The 20,831-nt window shown below is 44.7% G+C and overlaps 1 protein-coding gene across 2 annotated transcripts in view; it reads left to right on the forward strand.

The window, feature by feature from the left end:
- EXTL3 (exostosin like glycosyltransferase 3) overlaps positions 1–20,831 on the forward strand; it is a 1,000,838-nt gene that overhangs the window by 379,304 nt on the left and 600,703 nt on the right. For both annotated transcript variants that reach the window (XM_044062714.1, XM_044062715.1), the window contains exon 3: positions 17,082–17,217. The gene's annotated coding sequence lies outside the window, so the exon portion shown is untranslated. The remainder of the gene's footprint in view (positions 1–17,081; positions 17,218–20,831) is intronic.

Here is a 20,831-nt window from a genome sequence, read left to right on the forward strand (position 1 = left end):
TCTCTCTCACTCTCTGTCTCTCTCCCTCACTCATTATAGTGCTTTTTAGTATTTACTTTCTACTGGTGGTGTTCTTCCACCATAACCTAGCTCCCTATTTGGGGGCTCCTGACATTTATGGCAAGAAAAACTGAGGTAATGGTGTCGGCTGCCTGATTTTATACCAGTGACGACCTGACATCAGTCCTGGAGTGACAGTAACCAACATAGAAATACTAAGCCTCTGGTATTGGGGCCAGCTGAGGGCTACTCCTGGCAGGATAACCCAAGTGTGATGACTGCAACAGTGAATAAACTTGAACATCTACATTTATGGTAAGTGTACACAACTGTACTTTAGTTAACCTAGTACTTTTATGAACCTTCCTCAAATTAGGTATTTCTGTAAAAATCTATGCACCATTACAGCCTCTACATTTAATGTTTAAATGTATTTTTATCAAGACATACAGTAAAATGTATTCTAATATGCTAAAAGTCAACATAAAAGATGAAGTTACTAAAAAAAGACACCTAATTTCCCATATCACCTCAAGATCTTCAGTAGAACTACTAAATTTTGTTAAAAATTTGGTAACATCAAGGCCTGCTTTGTGACACAAAGGGATCGAGCCCTAATTGGAGTTTAGAAGACCCAGGTTTAATTAGTGGTCCCAGTTCCTTAAGAGTTTGCTGGGGGACTTGAGAAATGTGGTATTTTTCTGTCTTTGAAAACGGTACTTTGGTTGGAGCTACAAATCTTAGTGAGAAAGGTACAGCATCCACCAACTATGTTGGAGGGACATCAGATATCCACGTCATTCTGCTGTGAATGGGAACAGGATTTAAAGGTAAGGCATAAGAATAAATGAGCTCTCTCTGTTAGCCGGATAGCACCAGACTAGGATGCCTTGAACTCTCTTCAGGTCAGGTCAAGGGGATAAAGCTGGCTTTGGGAACTCCGAGACTGAGGAGGAGGCGCCAGACACAAATGATGGTTAGCAGTCTAGGGACCAGAACAATTTCAGATCAGAACTGTGTAATGCACTCTGGTACTGCTATCTGTTCTGATTTTAGTTGCTGTCGATTGTTTGATACACAAGTAGATATTCAACTGTACTTTTTGGATGTCTAATTCTGACCGTTGATGGTCATAGCAATATTTTCTCAAATAGAGTTGGCTAATGTAGTGGCACCATGTTTGTCAGAGTAAGTAATCTTGGTGTTCACTGTGTTTTTTCTTCACAGCAAATACATTATTAATGCTGCTGATCTGTAGGTCTCTCTGTTTTTATATTTTACCAGCCTTGTCTGAATTGAGGTGTTGCGTTGCAAGCTACCTGGCAACTGCAGAACTACCAGATGAACACAGAAGTTGTATTTATTTTTATTTTTCGGCAGCCCACTCATAGGATCATAGGAGATTACTAGGCATGGCCCTGGGGCCCTTACAAGTCTAGCCAAGAGTTTATCCCCAAAAAGAAACCTCAGTCAGCATCTGTTGCCCTTGTTAGTGAGGGACACAGGTGGAACCCCTGAGACAAATTTTTGGTTTCCCATCCACTCATCAAGGTTGCACATGAAGAGCGTCAGCAAGGTGCTTTGTTTGACATGTATGGGAAGTCTATTCAAGAGACTGGGCAACCTGTGGGAAACAAACCTGTCTCTCCAGCAGGTTTTGTTCATGTTGCTTATTGTATTCTGGCCTTTTGAGCAGGTAGTGCGTGAGGCTTACGGATATGGAGCATCTCTAGTAGGGCAGGGTCCGAAATTGCCTTGTAGTCGAGACACAGATTACCCCTCAGCAATTTGTACGATACAGAATAGAGTGATAGTGATTTGAGCCTGTCCTCATAGGACAGGTATTGGAGGCCATGGATTCTCTTTGTGAGGTATTTCAGTGGCCTATCCAGTTGGTGCAGATGTTTGGAGAGGTACATACCAAATGGGGCATTATACTCAATTATTGGTCTAATGAGGGAGGAGTATAGAGAGGTAATAACCTCCCTTTTTTCTGTATACAATCCTTTACTTGTGAGATGAACCAAGTAAAAGGCTTTTCTGACCACTGCCGCTACATGATGGTCGAATGTGAGGTTATTAACCTGAGTGCCCAGGTGTCTCACCACAGGTTGTGTGCTTACGGGGTTGCCGTTGATGTGGTAATCAGTAGGGGCCGTGTTTTTGCCAGATAATATGATGACACTTTTTTTGCGTTTAGCTTGAGGCCATAACTTTGACACCAGTCATTATTTGCTGTGAGACCCTCTTTCAATATGTTAACATAATTTGGGGAGTCAATGACAGCACCCAACTTGCAGTTGTCCGCAAACTTGGTCAGCCACAGGCCTTTTGTCTTTGCCTGGACCTCTGAGAAGTACATGCCAAACAGTAGGGGTCCCAGGACAGATCCCTGAGGAACTCCACTAGTGACAGGTCTGGTATCGGAGGTGGAGGTGCCTATTTTGACTTTGAGGGTCCTGTCGGTGAGCCAGTTGGCCACCTGTCTGATGAGATAGAGATTTACGCCAAGTTGTGTTAGCTTTTCAGTGATTTCTGAATGGGGAATTGTGTCAAAGGCCTTGGCCAAGTCAAGGTAAGCTGATACACTGAGACTGTCAACCAGGTTCAACAGGTAAGATCTGCCCTTGACGAATCTGAGCTAGGTGGGGTCAAGTGCTTGGAGATTGCCTATATCCTTGTTTATGAGATCCATAATAATATGCTCCATGGTTTTACAGATCAGACTTGTCTGGCTAATGGGGCGATAGTTTCCAGGGTCAGTAGTGGCACCACCTTTGTGCTAGGGCATGACAATGGCAGATGTTCATCGTGTTTCACTGTTGCAGTCATTACACTTGGGTTATCCTGCTGGCAGGCTACCTGCAATCGGCCTGAATTACAAAGTCCTGGTCCAGCATTGGTTGCTGTCGCCTCTTCCCTGACATCAGTGCACCAGGGGTATAAACGATGCAGCCGACGCCATTTTCTTCAGTCTTTCTTGCCACGTGGTGCTCAAAGTAAAAGCAGTTCGCAAGTGCCGGTCGGCCGACTTGAGATTTTCAAATCCGAATTTCAGATCCAAAGTCTTCATTAAAGCTAAGTACCCTGTTGGGGAAACCTTTTTCTTGCTTCAGACCGATGTCAGAACAAGTTAATAATTGTATTTCTTGTGGGAAGCAAATACCTCATAAGGATTTTCATTCTTACTGTATTCCTTGCCTAGGCCCTGACCACGATGTTGCTAGCTGTCGGTTTTGTGCTAGATTTAACCAACGCACTATTAAGCGTTGGTACGATTTTGCCTTTCATTACTTTGGACGAAGATTTAATTATATAATGCCATCAGAACAGCCGACGACCAGAGTTTATAAAAAGCGCAAGGAAAAGGACAGGCATCCGAGGTCCAAAACCGACAACGAGGCCTCCGCTAGGCCAGTCGCCGGTTCTCAGTGAGGCGCTTTTGCAGCCCCTGACGCCCGCTACCTCAGTGCCACAGGCCGCTTCCAACTCCCACGTGGAGCCGACTAGGCCTCTGGATACTCAAGGTATTGGACACTCGGAAACTATTCTCTCAGATGGGTCTGGAGCCGCTGAGCAAGCATCGGCTTCTGAGGGTGTTTTCAGACCTACACAGTTGTATGTTAAGCCAACCTCAGCTTCAAAGGCAAAGACTAAAGCAGCTTTAAAAACAAAGAAAGAAGTACAGCATTCTCCTGCACAGACTTCCATGCCTAAAAAACAGATGCTTAAAATGGCCGAAGACCTAATTACTTTGATCAAGGGTTCCCACCCCCCCTCCTGATAAGAGGCCTAGGCAAGAGACAGAATATGAATCTTCAGATCAGGTTTCCATTTCCTCTGACTCCTCCTCTGAGCAGGGATACTCCCTTCCTCCCTTTGAGGATTCTGATGCTGAAGAGTCTATTCCTTCAGCCTCTCCTCCTGAGGATTATTCTTTCGGGGAAACCCTTCACACCATGAGGGAGCACTTTCACTGGGAGAGCCAAGATTACTCAGAATCTAAGAAAAGGCTCAGAGACTTTCTTTTACTACCTCAGCACAGACCTCTTGCTATTCCACCTGTTCTAGACATAGTAGATGATGTATTTTCAGAGTCCAGCCTGTCTCCTGACTCTTTACCCCCTGCACCTGTTAAGCCAAACAGATACTACAGGGTTACAAATTCCCACAAATTTCTATATAAAAACCCTGCTGTTGACCCAGAAACTATATCTCAGTGTCCCAAAGGGGTCAAGGCTTCCACTGCGAAAAACCTTGTCCCCTCTGATAGGGATTCTAGGGCACTGGACAGATGGGGGAAAAAGTTTACACTTTTGCTACCTTGGCTGTAAGGGCTTTAAATCGTCAGTTTCATATGCTTAAATATCAGCAATATTTAATGTCACTGCTAAAACAGAAAATGTTGACAAATTCTGAATGTCCAGATAACAAGGAAATGCAGGATTTATTGCATGCAGCTGAACAAGTGGGTAAGCATACTTTGCAATGTGGTTTTGATTCACTGGAGGCCTCTTGAAGGGCCGCTGTTACGGGTACTGTCATTAGAAGGCATGCTTTGTTAAAGAAACAAAATCTGCCTGATCACGTTAAAGAAAAATTATTGGATGCTCCTTTGCAGCATGATACTTTGTTTGGTGTTAAGGGAGAGGAGGTGTTTAAGAAAATGGAGGATAAAACAAAATCTATGCAGGCAGTTAAGGATTTCTTACAGGTACAACCACCCAGATTTAGCAGGAAATGGCCTTCAAAGAATTGGTCCTTTCCAGTGTCAGAGAGGCCACAAAGAGGCAATACAGATGCCCTAGAGGCAGATCCCAGCCCCAAGGCTCATACAGGCCTAAACAATGGGGTGCTTCTACCTCCAAAAGCGGAGAAGACAAATCACAGCCATATAGAAACAGTCCCAATGACTTTCCTCTGCCAATACCAAGCACTTATCTTTTGGCAGCCCCCTTAGGGGGAAAACCAGCACTTTTTTCCACAAAATTGGCATATAATCACCCAGGACAAATGGGTCTTGAATATAGTGTCCCAGGGCTACAGGTTTCACTTTCACACCCTGCCAAAGACAAAAGGTATGCCAGACCTGCCACAAAATCAATGGACAGAGGCACAAAAGCAAGTTACATCCCTCATGGACATGAGGGCCATTCAGCGAGTACAACAGCAAGAGCAAGGACAAGGATTTTACTCGACTATTCCTCGTACCCAGAAAGGACAAAGCCTGGAGACCAATACTGGACCTGTCTATTCTAAACACTTTTCTGGACGTTCCAAAATTCAAAATGTTGACTCTGCAGCAGCTTCTGCCCATGCTGGGCAAGAAGGCTTGGCTTGTAACTTTGGACCTAAAAGAGGCATACGTACATGTCCCAATCAGACAATCTTGCAGACAATACCTCAGATTCATAGCTGGATCAATGCACTACCAATTCTATGCACTGCCCTTTGGCTTATCTACTGCGCCCAGGGTCTTCACAAAATGCCTGGCAGCAGTAATTGCTTTCTGCAGACAAAGGGGAATTCAAATATACCCTTACTTGGACGATTGCCTTATTCAAGCAGAGAACAAAGACATTCTACTGAGGCATCTGGCGTTTGTATAAAGATTACTGATTTGCTTATGGTACACGGTAAATGAAAAGCAATCAAAACTAGTACCCTCTCAAGAGATAATATTCCTGGGTGCAAACTTAAATACAACTGCCCAGATGGCTTATCTCACGCCAGACAAGCAAAGGCAACTGATTTCTTACTTCGAAATGTTGGCAACAAAGACCCAGTTATCTGCAAGAAAAATTCTGCAGGCTTTGGGCTTCATGGCATCCTGCATTCTACTAATTCCATATGCAAGACTGCATATGAGGAAACTACAATGGTATCTAAAAAGTGTTTGGACTCAACATTGCCACAGCCTGGAAACATTAATTACCCTCATTCCCTGCCTGCAACAGGAGTTTCGATGGTGGGCACAGGCCTGTCACCACAACAAGGGACAGCCATTCACTCTACCCACGGCCAGGCAGACACTAACAGATGCATCAGATTATGCCTGGGGAGCCCACATGACAGGAAATTGTATTCAGGGAGCATGGCCAGCAAGCCAAATGCATCTTCATATCAATCAAAAAGAGATGCTAGCTGTTCAGAATGCCCTGACAGCCTTCAAGGATCTACTTCATCCAAGACAACTGCTGGTAAAGACGGACAATACTACAGTCATGTGGTACATAAACAAGCAGGGAGGCACACATTCCTACCCCCTCTGCAGACAAGCCATGACTTTGTGGAACACAGCATTGATTTATCAAGTACACCTGCAAGCACAATTCTTGCCAGGAAAGACAAATACTCTGGCAGACAAACTAAGCAGAAATCTCAAGGATCCTCATGAGTGGAAACTCCACAAATCTTCAGCATGATAACAAGGAAATGGGGATGCCCAGACATAGATCTATTTGCCTCCCCGCACAACTGCCAACTACAGGGATTCTGCACAAGGACTTATCACAAACAAGCATGGAAAGTGGATGCCCTATCATTCAGCTGGAAAAACCTTACAGTATATGCCTTTCCTCCGCTGCCTCTCCTCCCCAAGGTACTCCTAAAGGTCAGATAAGAGAAGCCAAAAATTATACTGATTGCCCCAGACTGGCCACACCAGTACTGGTACCCAATCCTAAAGAGCTTATCTCAAGGCCCAGCCTGGACATTACCCCAAATTCCTCATTTGCTGACCCAACAAAACAATCAGATCCTGCACAGCCAACTCAGAACCCTAAATCTGGCTGCATGGCTGATAATGTAACTATTCAGAACTCGCCTCTCTCTAAAGCAGTTATGGATGTTATTTTGGAGGCCAGGAGGCCCAGCACCAGAAAATCTTATACAGAAAAATGGAAGAGATTCTGTGCTTGGAACCAGGCACAAGAAATGGACACACTTGTACCAAATATTCCTCAGATTTTACAATACCTAACTGAGATGCTGGACAAAGGCCTATCCTTCTCATCAATTAAGATCCATGCCTCTGCCATTTCAGCTCATTACAATACGGACCAACCTATTTTTTCACATCCACTGCTAAGGCAGTACCTCAGAGGGGCCAAAAACATAAGACCTCCAAGGAGAGCTCCAACACCTGCATGGGACCTCAACTTTGTCTTGGAAAAACTCACACTGCCTCCTTTTGAGCCAGCCAGTACAGCTGACATAAAATACTTATCATGGAAAATAGCTCTGCTCCTAGCAATAACCTCAGCAAGAAGAGTCTCAGAGTTACAGGCATTAATGGCTGTGGAACCTTTTATTATTGTCCATCCGGACAGGGTTTCTCTAAGGACAAACCCAACATTTATGCCTAAGGTAGTGTCCAGTGTGGCTCTTAACCAAACCATTCATTTGCCTACCTTCTATCCAAACCCACAGAATAAGGGGGAGAGAATTCTGCATTCTTTGGACATACACAGACAGCTACGCTTCGACTTGGACAAAACTAAAGCTTTCAGAAAGACTGAGCAACTTTTAGTGGCATATGCTGCAGAATCACAAGGAAAGGCTATCTCAAAGCAGACTATTTCAAACTGGATAGGACACTGCATTTGTTTCTGCTATTCACAACATGGCAAATCAGTGCCTAAGGGCATTAGACCACATTCTACCAGGGCAGCAGCCACCTCAGCTGCCTTCCTCAGAGGAGTACCAATCAAGGATATCTTGGAGGCTGCAACTTGGACTTCAGTGCACACTTTTGCAAAGCATTACCACTTACCTCTTTACTCTAAATCCAGAACAGGCTTCGCCACTGCAGTTCTGCAGGGCCTCAGCCACTCCTAATTCTATCTTGGCCCAGCCACCCAACCTCAGCTTTGGGATTCAACCCAAGTGTAATGACTGCAACAGTGAAACACGGTGAACATAGTACAGTTGTGTACCTACCATAAATGTAGATGTTCGAGTGTATTCACTGTTGCAGTCCAGGTTACCCTCCCTCCATCCCCCTTTCATTGCTGGGACTTATCTGTACTTCTCTATTCTATACAACCTATGTGGTGTATTTGCTTGTAGATGAAGGTATGTTTATGTTAGTGTATGCTTTTTTATGAGCAGAATTTTTAGCCTACCTGTTTGGGGGCACCTGACATCTGGGGCAAGAAAAACTGAAGAAAATGGCGTCTGCTGCATCTTTTATACCCCTGGCACACTGACGTCAGGGAAGAGGCGACAGCAACCGACGCCGGACCAGGACTTTGTAGTTCAGGCCGACTGCGGGTAGCCTGCCAGCAGGATAACCCAAGTGTAATGACTGCAACAGTGAATACACTCTAACATCTACATTTATGATAGGTACACAACTGTAGTTTCTCCACTCTGCTGGAATGAAGCCTATATTTAGGCTGTGGTTGAATAGGGTGCTCAATGGCGAAGCCAGTTCTTGCTGGAGATGGTGCAGAATACAGGCTGGGATACTATCAGGTCCCATGTAAGCTGTGTTCTTTACCTTGGATAGGGCCTTTAACACTTGATCTGTGGAGATGTGAGGTGCAGGACAAGTATCTGGGATGTTGAAAGGGCCTTTGGCGGAGGACAGGGTTGAGGTTTGTGCTGAACTTATCTGCTAGCAGGTTGTCTAAGTCATCAGGATTGGTGTAAATGGTACTATTAAGTACTAATTCGGAACAAACCTGAGCTTTTGCCATGGAGGTTCCTGATGTAACTGAAGAAGGCTTTGTGGTTTCCCTTTTTTTCGGAGGCTAGTTTTGATTCATAATTGGCTTTGGAGGCTTTCACTAGTGATCTAATTTGTTTGTTTTGGCTAAGGAGGGAGATGTTCATTGTGTTACCCTGCTGCAGTCACCACACTTAGGTTATCCTGTCGTCAGGCGGTCCCGCAGTCGGCCTGAATTCCAAAGTCTTGGTCTGCCGTCTGTTGCTGTCGCTTCTTCCCTGACATCAGTGCGCCAGGGGTACATAAGAGGCATCCAACGCCATTTTCTTCAGTCTTTCTTGCCGCGTGGTGCCCAAAGCAGAAGCAGGTCGCAAGTGCTGGTCGGCCAACACCTGAGATTTTCGAATCGAGTTTCAGTCCGAAGTCTTCAAAGCTAAGTACCCCATTGGGGAACCTTTTCTTGCCTCAGTCCGATGTCAGAAAAGGTAACAATTGCATTTCTTGTGGGAAGCAAATACCTCATAAGGACTTTCATTCTTATTGTATACCTTGCCTAGGCCCAGACCACGACGTCACTGGTTGTCGGTTTTGTGCTAGGTTCAATAAGCGAACTATAAAGCAACGCTTTGATTTCGCACAACACTACTTCGGTAGGAAATTTAATTACACTATGCCGTCGGAGCAACCGACTACCGGTGTGCATAAAAAACACAAAGATAAAGACAGGCAGCCTAGATCCAAGCCAGACTCCGAGGCCTCGGCTGGGCCGGTCGCCGGTTCTCTGGTTTTCAGTGAGGCGCCTAAGCAGCCTCTGGCTACCGCAGAATTGGAACCCCAGACCGCTTTGGATTCTCTAACAGAGAGTTCTAGGCCGACGCAGCCATTTTCTTTAGGCCCTACCGACGACACTGCAGAAGGAGAAGCTGGTGCTGTAGGAACACCTTCGGTTTCAGAAGGTGTCTTCAGACAGACTACTCTCACCATAAAATCTTATGCTAAACTTAAGACTCCTCTAAAACCAAAAAGGACTGCACTTCAGTCTCCAGTTCAAGGCCCCCATGCCAAAGAAACAGATGCTTAAAATGGCTGAAGATTTGATTTCTTTAATCAGGGGTTCCCAACCCCCCCCCGACAAAAGGCCTAGACAGGAGGAGGATTATGCCTCCTCTGATCAAGTGTCTATTTCCTCAGGCTCCTTTGAGGAACAGGATTACTCCTTTCCCCCTTATTAAGATTCTGATGCTGAAGATTCCATTCCCTCAGCTTCTCCCCCTGAAGACTATTCCTTTGGGGAAACCTTACATACCATGAGGGAACATTTCCACTGGGAAGGTCAGGAGTACTACAACTCAAAGAAAAGGCTCCGAGAGTTTCTTTTACTCCCCCAGCACAGACCACTTGCTATCCCCCCAGTTTTAGACATTGTGGATGATGTTTACTTAGAATCTAGTCTAAATCCAGATTCTCTGCCTCCTGCTCCAGCCAAACCAGATAGATACTATAGAGTGCCTGACTCACACAAATTCCTTTACAAAAGCCCTGTTGCTGATCCAGAGACAATCTCCCAGGGTCCCAAAGGGGCTAAGGCTTCTATGGCTAAAAATCCTGTACCCTCTGAAAGGGACTCCAGAGCACTAGATAGGTGTGGGAAGAAGGTTTACACCTCAGCTACTCTAGCTATAAGAGCACTAAATTGTCAATTTCACATGCTTAAATACCAGCAATTCCTAATGTCTCAAATAAAACAAAAGATGAGCACGCGCCCTCAGCAGTCTGAATTCAAGGAAATGCAGGATCTGTTGCATGCAGCTGAACAGATGGGCAAACATACTTTACAATGTGGATTTGATTCCTTGGAAGCTTCCTGTAGAGCAGCTGTTACTGGGTCTGTTATACATAGGCATGCTTGGTTAAAGGAACAAACTCTGCCTGATCATGTTAAAGCGAAGTTACTAAATGCACCCCTACAGCAGGATGTCTTATTTGGGGTTAAAGCAGAAGAGGTTTTAAAGAAAATGGAGGATAAGGCAAAATCTATGCAGACGGTCAAAGATTTCTTACAGGTACAGCCCCCACGCTTCAGCAGAAATTGGCCAACAAAAAATTGGTCCTTTCCAGCTCCTGACAGACCACAGAGGGGTAAATACAGGTGCCCAAGGGGCAGAGGACAGGCACAAATCCCTTACAAACCTCAACAATGGGGCACTGCAACACAGAAGGGAGGAGAAGACAGGTCCCAAACTACTAGAAGGCAAACACAATGACAAACCTCAAACTGCCAAGCAAAACTCACTTGGCAGCTCCCTTGGGAGGAAAATTGGCACTTTTTGCAGAGAACTGGCGCATCGTCACAAAGGACAAATGGGTCCTAGACGTTATCTCACAAGGATACAGATTCCATTTCCACACCTTGCTAAGGATAAAAGGAATGCCAAACCTGCCACAAAATTAATGGGCAGAGGCACAAAAACAAATTACAGCTCTCATGGACATGAGAGCCATTCAATTGGTACCTACACAGGAGCAAGGCCAAGGATTTTACTCAAGGCTCTTTCTAGTCCCCAGAAAGGACAATGCCTGGAGACCCATTCTGGACCTTTCAATTCTAAACACCTTCTTGCAAGTACCCAAATTCAAGATGCTAACACTACAGCAGCTTCTTCCCATGTTGGGCAAGAAAGCTTGGCTAGTAATGTTGGACCTCAAGGAGGCATACCTGCATGTCCCTACCAGACAAAATTGCAGAAGATACCTCCGTTTCATTGCAGGTTCAACCCATTACCAATTCTCTGCACTGCCCTTTGGCTTATCTACTGCGCCCAGGGTCTTCACAAAATGCCTGGCACCAGTAATTGCATACTGCAGACAAAGAGGAATTCAAATATACCCATCCCTGGATGACTGCCTCATCCAAGCAGAAAGCAAGGACATTTTCTTACAACATCTGGCTTTTGTAAAACACCTTCTAGGCTGCCTAGGGTACACAGTAAACGAAAAGAAATCAAAACTAGTGCCCTCACAAAATATGACATTCCTGGGTGCCAGCTTGAATACAACGGCCCAGATGGCTTATCTGATGCCAGACAAACAACTACAATTAACTCAATACTTCAAAACAATGGCAACAAAGACCCAACTCCCTGCAAGAAAAATTCTGCAGGCCTTGGGCTTCATGGCATCTTGCATACTACTAATACCATTTGCAAAACTGCATATGAGGAAATTACAATGGTACCTAAAAAGCGTATGGACTCAACACAGCCACAGCTTGGAACAATGATACCTCTCATTCCCTGCCTTCAACAGGGGTTCCTATGGTGGTCACAGGCATGTCACCTCAACAGGGGTCAACCTTTCACCTTGCTCCCAGCCAGGCAAACAATGACAACAGATGCATCGGACTATGCCTGGGGGGCACACATGGCAGGACGGTGCGTTCAAGGCATATGGACTGCAGATCAAAGGAATCTGCACATCAATCAAAAAGAAATGCTAGCTGTACAGAATGCCCTGACAGCCTTCAAGGACCTCTTACATCCAGGACAGCTTACAATAAGGACAGACAACACCACAGTAATGTGGTACATAAACAAACAAGGGGGTACACACTCCTACCCTCTATGTAGGCAAGCAATGACCTTGTGGAACACAGCACTGGCTTACCAAGTTCAATTACAAGCTCAATTCCTGCCAGGAAAAAAGAACACATTGGCAGACGACCTAAGCAGAAACATCATGGATCCCCACGAGTGGAAACTGGATTCACAAGTATTTGCAATGATAACTCAAAAATGGGGGCACCCAGACATAGACCTGTTTGCCAGCCCCCAAAACTATCAGCTAACAAAATTTTGTACAAGGGCATTTCACCATCAAGCTTGGAAAGTGGACGCACTCTCATTCAGTTGGAAAATGCTGACAGTATATGCCTTCCCTCCATTGCCTCTTCTCACAAAGGTGCTGCTGAAAGCCAGGAAGGAGAGACCCCGAATGATACTCATTGCCCCAGACTGGCCACGCCAGCACTGGTACCCACTATTAAGGAATATGGCCCAGGGCCCACCATGGATTTTACCACAAATTACTCATCTGCTCACACAGCAAGACAGTCAGATTCTACACAGCCAGCTCAAAACCTTAAATTTGGCTGCATGGCAAATCACCTAAGCAACCAGCCAGCTCCTCTTTCACAAGCTGTTATGGATGTTATTCTGGAAGCCAGGAGGCCCAGCACCAGGAAAGCCTACTTAGACAAATGGAAAAGGTTTTGCCCCTGGAACCAAGCTAAAGGCCAAAATACCCTTCAGCCGGACATACCTCAGATTCTACAATATTTAACTGAGATGTTACACAAAGGGCTTTCTTTTTCATCTATTAAAATCCACGTCTCAGCTATTTCACCTCATTACAACACAGATCCTCCCTTATTTTCACATCCACTTCTAAGGCAGTTTCTCAGAGGGGCCAAAAACATTAGGCCTCCCAGGAGAGCACCAACACCAACTTGGGACCTCAGTTTTGTTCTGGAAAAACTTACACTACCTCCTTTTGAACCAGCTTTCTCAGCTGACTTAAAGTTTATATCATGGAAGACTGCCCTGCTGCCAGCAATTACTTCAGCCAGAAGAGTCTCAGAGCTTCAGGCACTAATGGCAGTAGAGCCTTTCCTAATTTTTCATCAAGACAGAGTTTCTCTACAAACTAACCCCTCCTTTATGCCTAAGGTGGTATCCAGTGTGGCTCTAAATCAAACCATCCATTTACCCACCTTCTTTCCAAATCCACAGAACAAAGGAGAAAGACTCCTGCATTCCTTGGACATTCACAGGCAGCTACGTTACTACTTGGATAAAACTAAGGTTTTTCAGAAAATCTGACCAGCTTTTTGTATCCTATGCTACAGCATCCCAAGGAAAGGCTATCTCAAAACAGACCATTTCCAAATGGATAGGACATTGCATACGTTTTTGCTACACCCACCATGGAAAACCAGTTCCTGCTAGCATAAGGCCCCACTCTACCAGGGCAGCAGCTACATCTACAGCCTTCCGCAGGGGTGTGCCAACCAAGGATATTCCGGAAGCTACAACTTGGAGTTCAGTACACACCTTCACCAAACACAATCACTTACCACTTTACACTAAGACTAGAGCTGGCTTCGGCACTGCAGCTTTGCAGGGCCTTCTAGCCTCCTCTAACCCTGTTTGACTCCACCTCTCATCCTTAGCTTTGGGATTCTACCCAAGTGTGATGACTGCAGCAGGGTAACACGATGATTTGTACCTACCATAAATGTAGATGTTCGAGTGTATACCCTGCTGCAGTCCAGGTTACCCTCCCTCCATCCCCTCTGACCTAACTAAAACCTTTCAATACCTTAAAATCTGATACAACCTTTGTGGTGTATTTGCTTATAGCTGGAGGGATGTTTTGTCTGTGCTAAACTTTTATTATTGGTACTATCTACTGACCACATTTTGGGGGGGCACCTGACATCTGGGGCAAGAAAAACTGAAGAAAATGGCGTCTGATGCCTCTTATGTACCCCTGGCGCACTGACGTCAGGGAAGAAGCGACAGTAACCGACGCTGGACCAAGACTTTGGAATTCGGGCGGACTGCGGGACCGCCTGACGACAGGATAACCCAAGTGTGATGACTGCAGTAGGGTATACACTCGAACATCTACATTTATGGTAGGTACAAAACTGTACTTTTTTCCAGTTTGGAATATGTTCCATTTTACCCTGGGACAACAGTTTCTTCCTTTAATTGTAACACCTGTTGATAGAGAATGTCCAGCAAACAGGTTTGTGTTTCCTTGATGAGCAGGTTTTAGTTCAATTGGGTATGGCTGAGTCCATGCAGTTGTACAAGTGCTTGTATACTGCACTGGTGTACTGCATAGTTGTCTGCATCCTCTGAGGGGGGCAGTGGTGTGAAGCTACAGATACCCTCCCTTAGGAGGTTCTAGTCACTTTTGAGAAGTTTTTTAGCTTGATTAGGGTTTGGGGGGGTTTGGGTGGGATAGAAACTTCAAATGAGACTGTCCGATGGTCTGATCTCACCAGGGAAGAAAAAAATATGGGAGTGGTGTAGCGGTCGCCCATGTTGGTGAGAACCACGTCCAAAATGTTACCTCCCCTTGTGGGGGATGAGACAACCTGGTCTTGTGGATTAGAATTGATGAGGGGGTACCTTAATGGAGTCAAGTAGATCCAGGTAAGAGGAATGTGTGTCCTGAGTCATGGAGGGGAGTCTATAGCTGTCTGTAACTTGGATGGGTGTCTTGCCAAATATCAGTTGCACCTGGAGTAGTTCCAGTGTGCCATGCTGGCAAACCCGTCTGGAGGAGTGTCTGTCCTTAATGAAGATAGAGACTCCACCACCTTTAGTCTTCCCAGCCTTATTTTGGGGTCAGATTGTGTGGAATGAGGTATAGCCTGGTAAGGCATGGGTTGACCCTCCACAGCCCTGAGCCAAGTTTCCATGTCCGCACAGACATCTGCATTTTCCAGTTCAAGGAGAGCCTCCAGTGTGTCCATTTTTAGGTTAAGGCTCCTAGCATTAAGCAACATGACCTTTAAATTTGGTTTTTGACAGATTTTTTATGTTGGAAGGTTTGTCTTTGTGACATTGCCTAAAAAAGGCACAATGGGGGAGGTGAGGGCCTTGGCCAGGATCCTGAAAATCCAGTGGTGACAGGCGGAGGCCATCTCTGGCAAAGCATTGAGGCCTGTCGATCATGTCATCCCAGGCAGACAGATACTGGTTCCCCTTGGAATGACACCAAAAACTAAGCCAATTGTTGAAGTCAATTATTCTGTTGGTGTTGTGGTATCATTCTTGGTGAAGGTAGGATGCTGCTTAGGGCTAGGGTCATACCTGCCTGGGACACACATTCTGAGATCTCAGTCATGTCTCTCTTCATATATTCCAGGGAGTTGTACTTGTTGTGGAGAGACTTAAGTGCGTGCATGATGTGGTGGATTCTGACACCAGACAAACAACTGACTGTGACCTTCTCCTTGCCAAGCCTGGTGAGGGGGACATCAGTGTGTCTCACAATTGAGTCACCAATGACTAGTATGTTTGGTTTATTGTGATGTCCTGTGGGCTGTGATGGTTTATTGTTTTGCCTTATAGGCTGTGTTTGTGAGACACTGGTGTGTTGTCTGCTGTGAGATGTATTTGGTGTTGTGTGTGGAGTGTTTGTGAGTGTGTTTTGGAGGTGTCTTCTGTTAGGTAAGTTTTTATTGAGGACCTTTGCATAGGCGTGTGTGTGTTGTGCTTGGCAATGTGATGTTTGTGGTGTGGCGTTTGTGCTGGCAATCTGCTCTTTGTCAGGAGTAATGACTGTGACGCGAGAAAGCACGGACTCCGGGTTTACTGATGTACATGCATTTCTCGCAAGTAGAAGAATTATGTGCTAGGAGAAGAGGGCTGTCAGTCAACATGAGGCAGTTGCTACACTGAAGCAAGGGGGTAGTCCTACCCAAATTATCTCACTGTGCTCGGATGAGTGATCAAATGAGATGGGACTGGGAGGATGTACATTGCAAAAGTATACGACTTAGTTTGTATGTCACATAGTTACAGACTCCAAGATAGTTATAGATTCCAACACAGCCAGGAAATTAACTCTGCTTTGTCAACTGCACAAATTCAGAGAATTGTAAGTCTTTGTAACAGAAGTACTACACTACACAGAGAGTACACCTCAGGCTATCAGATAAAACAGGAGTTTTGGCTAGTAGCTAAACACCTAAGGTGGGCTGGCTCAAATGAAAGCAAAGTCATTATACACTTTTAGATGCTATAGCTAAAATTGAGTGTATGTACTTCAACATGACTGCTTTCCAAGTTGAATAAGTCTGGTAACTAAAGTAACTCTCATAAGTCTTTTAATTGTGTGCAGAGTCCACAAAATATTTTTTTATCCCAAAACTCTTGCCTTTCTTTGAAAGTGTTTTCCATTAATAGTTTGGTTTATTCGTTGTCTTTGATGATGCTGATGTCCGAGAGAGAGAGGAGATTGTGGTTCATACTATTGGTCAAGAAGGCAGAGCAAGAGAAACTAATAATTATGGTTATATTTCTTTCTCAACAGAGTTAATGTATATAGCATTTGAAGCCCAGCAGCACAGACTGGCATGTTTTAATGAATGTAGTAAGACAATTAATGTTGCATGCTGTGGCCAACTGGAATTTAGAACTGCCAGTTTTGCAGTTGTTAATGTAAAAGGAGCCAGTCATCTTGTTCATGTTCACCTCCCCCCAGTGAAATACATACATTACAATTACTTTTTCTTTAGGGGGAACCTGTGGCATTAGAAGTTAAGTTTCAGTACAGTAAGCACTTGCAAGTAAATCTTTCAAAGTCCTAACCTTATACTGTTTTCATTTTTTAGATTTTTTAAAATGTTGTGATGGCCCTTGTCACCTCTGCTAAATAAACTGAAGTTCAAGCACATCATAGTGGAATGGTCAACAACCACAGAGGCAATTCAGAGTAAACATTGAAAAGTGTGACCACTAATCAAGGCTGTAAGTAAAAGTTAAACGTACCATCTTAATGTGAGAAAGATGAACTGAATCTGTCATTTAATCCTGTGGCACAGATGGAGCTTCAATGTCTACTGTCTGTGACCTTATTTTAAGATGACTGTTTTGAAGATTAGTGAAGGAGGGTGGGACTGAACTTACGGAAAACTGCTCTCTTTCCTTAGATATAGGTGAAGGTTAAGACTGCATTGTCTTCTTTTAGAGGCTAGGGCTGCACAAAGGATGCCTTCACACCTAATAATGCCAGATGCAGCAAAAAAAAAATGTACCAGAAGTGATTCTTCAGAAGTGTGGAAGAAATGGAAAAGCACTGTTGGCTAGAGAGAAACATCACTACTTGATGTACTGAATGGAAAAATGTTGGCAGGAAGGTAATACTGCCATACATTTCTCTGCCTGATGTTAGTCTTTTATTGCGAAAGGGACATGTGTTGATGATACAAGCCTGTAGAGACCCTTGAAATGAGAGGAGTGTTTCTGTATTAAATAATTTTGTCCTTCCATATCACTGTTGCAGTACACATTACACTAGGGATTCCCTGCCAAGGGTAGCTGATGTCCAGCCAGTATACCAAAGCCTTAGGTTGTATTAGAAACATTGAACATCACACACATGCTCCCCGCTCACAGCGTAAGGCATAAAGGTTATGTACATACATACCTTCCTCAGAATTTATCTGCAGTCCAGATGCCGTCTTTGATCGTCCATCTAAATGCTCTTTCGTCTGCTGACTACCAAGCAGTTTCAGGTAAGTGCCCCATTGGAGTTTTTTTTATCTTTTTCTTTTTGTTGTGGGGTTACAGGTCATCCAGAAAGGGAAAATACCAGTGTGTGAGACAGAGTTCCCATAAAAAAAAATGTCAGGGGAAGTATTTGTTTTGCTTGACCATATGTCATGCCCTGTTTGGCCCTAAAACTCTTTGTAGTCATCTCTCCTCTTTGTCCATCTACCTAGAAAACCATCGTCTTAAGTTGTTGGCATAGGGTACAATAGCAGAATTGCCCAATCCCAAGGGGTCAGCCTTCGCTAAGAAGAAGGCCAGATTCTACTGCTGTGCCACCTCCCCCAGACATCTGTCTTGAGGCTGGTGAAGGCACGGAGGATCACCTGGTTTGTCTGTCTGATTCCTCCGCCATGACTGCTTCAGAGATTGGCATGGATCTGGCTTCTTGCACATCTTTGGAGGTTCTGCAGGCATCTATTTCGGAAGTTCAGGGGTAACTGTGGCTGATGTATCCAAGGGATCGAGATGTGTTCTGCAGATTCCTGTTAGGGAGGAGATTCCTACTTTGTTGATTGTCGGCAGGGGTCAGAGCTCCTAAGATTTTTAGGGCAGACGTCCCTTTAAAGAAGACAAAGCATATTTCCCTTGCTCCTAAAGACCCACAGTGTGAATGTTAGGATTTTACACAGGGGGTTATTTAATGCTGTTATGGCTTTGAAGCCCCCTCAGGGAGTCTCGGTTCCTGCCCACCCCCATCCCCGTCCTCTATTCCTCTTAAGAGGCCCAGGGAGCAGAACTCTTGCAATGAGGACTTAAACTCTGATGAAGAATGTTTGGCCTTTTCCTGCCAGATTCCCTGTCCATTGGATTATGGGTCTGAGAAGGAGAAATTCTGTTAGTCCAAGCTCTCCTTTTGAGGTGATTTCCTGTGGATATACTGTCTGATGGAATTCTTTTAAGTGGGACTACACTCAGGTTTTGATGTGTAGAAAAGATATGAACTTCTTCAAATAGAGTCTCCTAAGCCCTCTGTTTTTAGTCCTATTCTTACTGCTTTGTTGGACACTTTTTCAGCAGCTTCTAAGGTTCCTGATTCCCAGACCCCTGCTGCTAAAAAATTGATAGGTTTTATAAGGTGCCTGATTGTAAATTTATTTATAGATGCCCATCTGCTGGTCCCCTCTGTTTGTTTTTTTCTGATAAGCCTTCCAGGCTATTGCTTTCTACCAAACTGCTTCCCTTGACAAGGACAGTAGGACAACGGAAAGATTGGGCAAAAAGGTGTATATGTCTGCTACTCTGGCCTTTCTGGCTGTGAATTACCAGACCCTTATAACCAGGTATGTTTTAACCCTTCTATCTCAGGCTTTTCAGGTTATTTTAGACCTTCCAGATTCTGAGTGGAAGGCTTCAGCCATCTCTTTGTTGGGGTCCTCTTCTCAAGTAGCTTGCCATTCCATTAAATGTGGTTATGACTCGGCTAATGCTCCTTTTAGGGCTGCTGTCTTTGGTTCTGTGTTAAGGTGTTGCTCTTGGATTCACCTTCAGCCTTTGCCTGATGATATACAGGCCAAATTGATGGATGCTCCTCTTGACAATACAAATCTCCATGGTTCTGCAGCTGCTGAGCTTTTTAAGTCCCTGCAGGAGAAGGGCAAGTCTCTGCAGGAATTAAAGGATAGTTTTGTTTCACCTGTTCCGAAATTTCAGAGGACTTGTCCTGCTGGGAAAAGGAAATGGTTTTTAACAATGATAGATGTTCTTCATGTTTTACTGTTGCAGTCATTACATTTGGGTAATCTGCTGGCAGGTTGCCCTCAGTCGGCCTGATTAACAAAGTCTTGGGTCCTGCGTCGGTTGCTGTCCCTTCTTCCATGACGTCAGGGGGTATAAAACATGCAGCCGATGCCGTTATATCAGTCTTTCTTGCCGTGCGGTGCCCGAAGCAGAAGCAGTTCGCAAGTGCCGGTCGGCCGACTCCTGAAATTTTTGTTTTCAAGTTTCAGAACCGAAGTCTTCAACTAAAAGCTAAGTACCCCATTAGGGAAACTTTTTCTTACTCCTTACCAATGTCAGTAAAAGTTAATAATTGCATTACTTGTGGGAAGCAACTACCTCATAAGGATTTTCATTTGTACTATATTCCTTGCCTAGGCCCTGACCACAACATGCCTTGCTGTCGGTTTTGTGCTAAATTTAATCAACGCACGATTAAACATCGGTATATTTTTGCTTCTAAATATTTTGGCTCAAGATTGAACTATCCAGTAATGTCGTCGGTTAGCAATCCGACTACCGGAATTCCTAAAAAATCCAAAGAAAAAGACCAAGACAGACCGTCGAGGTCCAAAACCAACGACAACGCTTCTCCTAAGCCAGCCGCTGGTTCGCCAGTACTCAGTGAGGCGCTTTCGCAGCCCCTGATACCCGCTACTTCTGATTCGCAGGCCTCTACTGAGACCCATTCGGAGTCCAGTATGCCGCGAGATTCTACAATTATGGAACCCGCGGATGTCTCTACCTTAGATGGCTCTGGAGCCGCTGTGCAGGCGCCGGCTTCTGAGGGTGTTTTCAGGCCTACAGATATGTATATTAGACCAACGCCAGCTTCAAAACTAAGGCCAAAATCTAAATCTATATCTAAAAACCGATGCCTGGCTCACATGTGCAGGCCCCTATGCCTAAAAACAAATTATCAAAATGGCTGAAGATTTAATTACTCTGATCAGGGGTAGCCAACCCCCTCCTTCTAAGAGGCCTAGGCAAGACATTGATTATGAATCTTGTGAACAGGATTTGTCTTTTCCTACTTATGAGGACTCTGATGCAGAGGACTCCATTCCTGCAGCCTCTCCCCCTGAGGATTTTTC

The sequence above is a fragment of the Protopterus annectens genome, chromosome 2.part1, assembly GCF_019279795.1.
Source record: "Protopterus annectens isolate FY-2018-M chromosome 2.part1, PAN1.0, whole genome shotgun sequence".
Classification (NCBI taxonomy): domain Eukaryota; kingdom Metazoa; phylum Chordata; order Ceratodontiformes; family Protopteridae; genus Protopterus; species Protopterus annectens.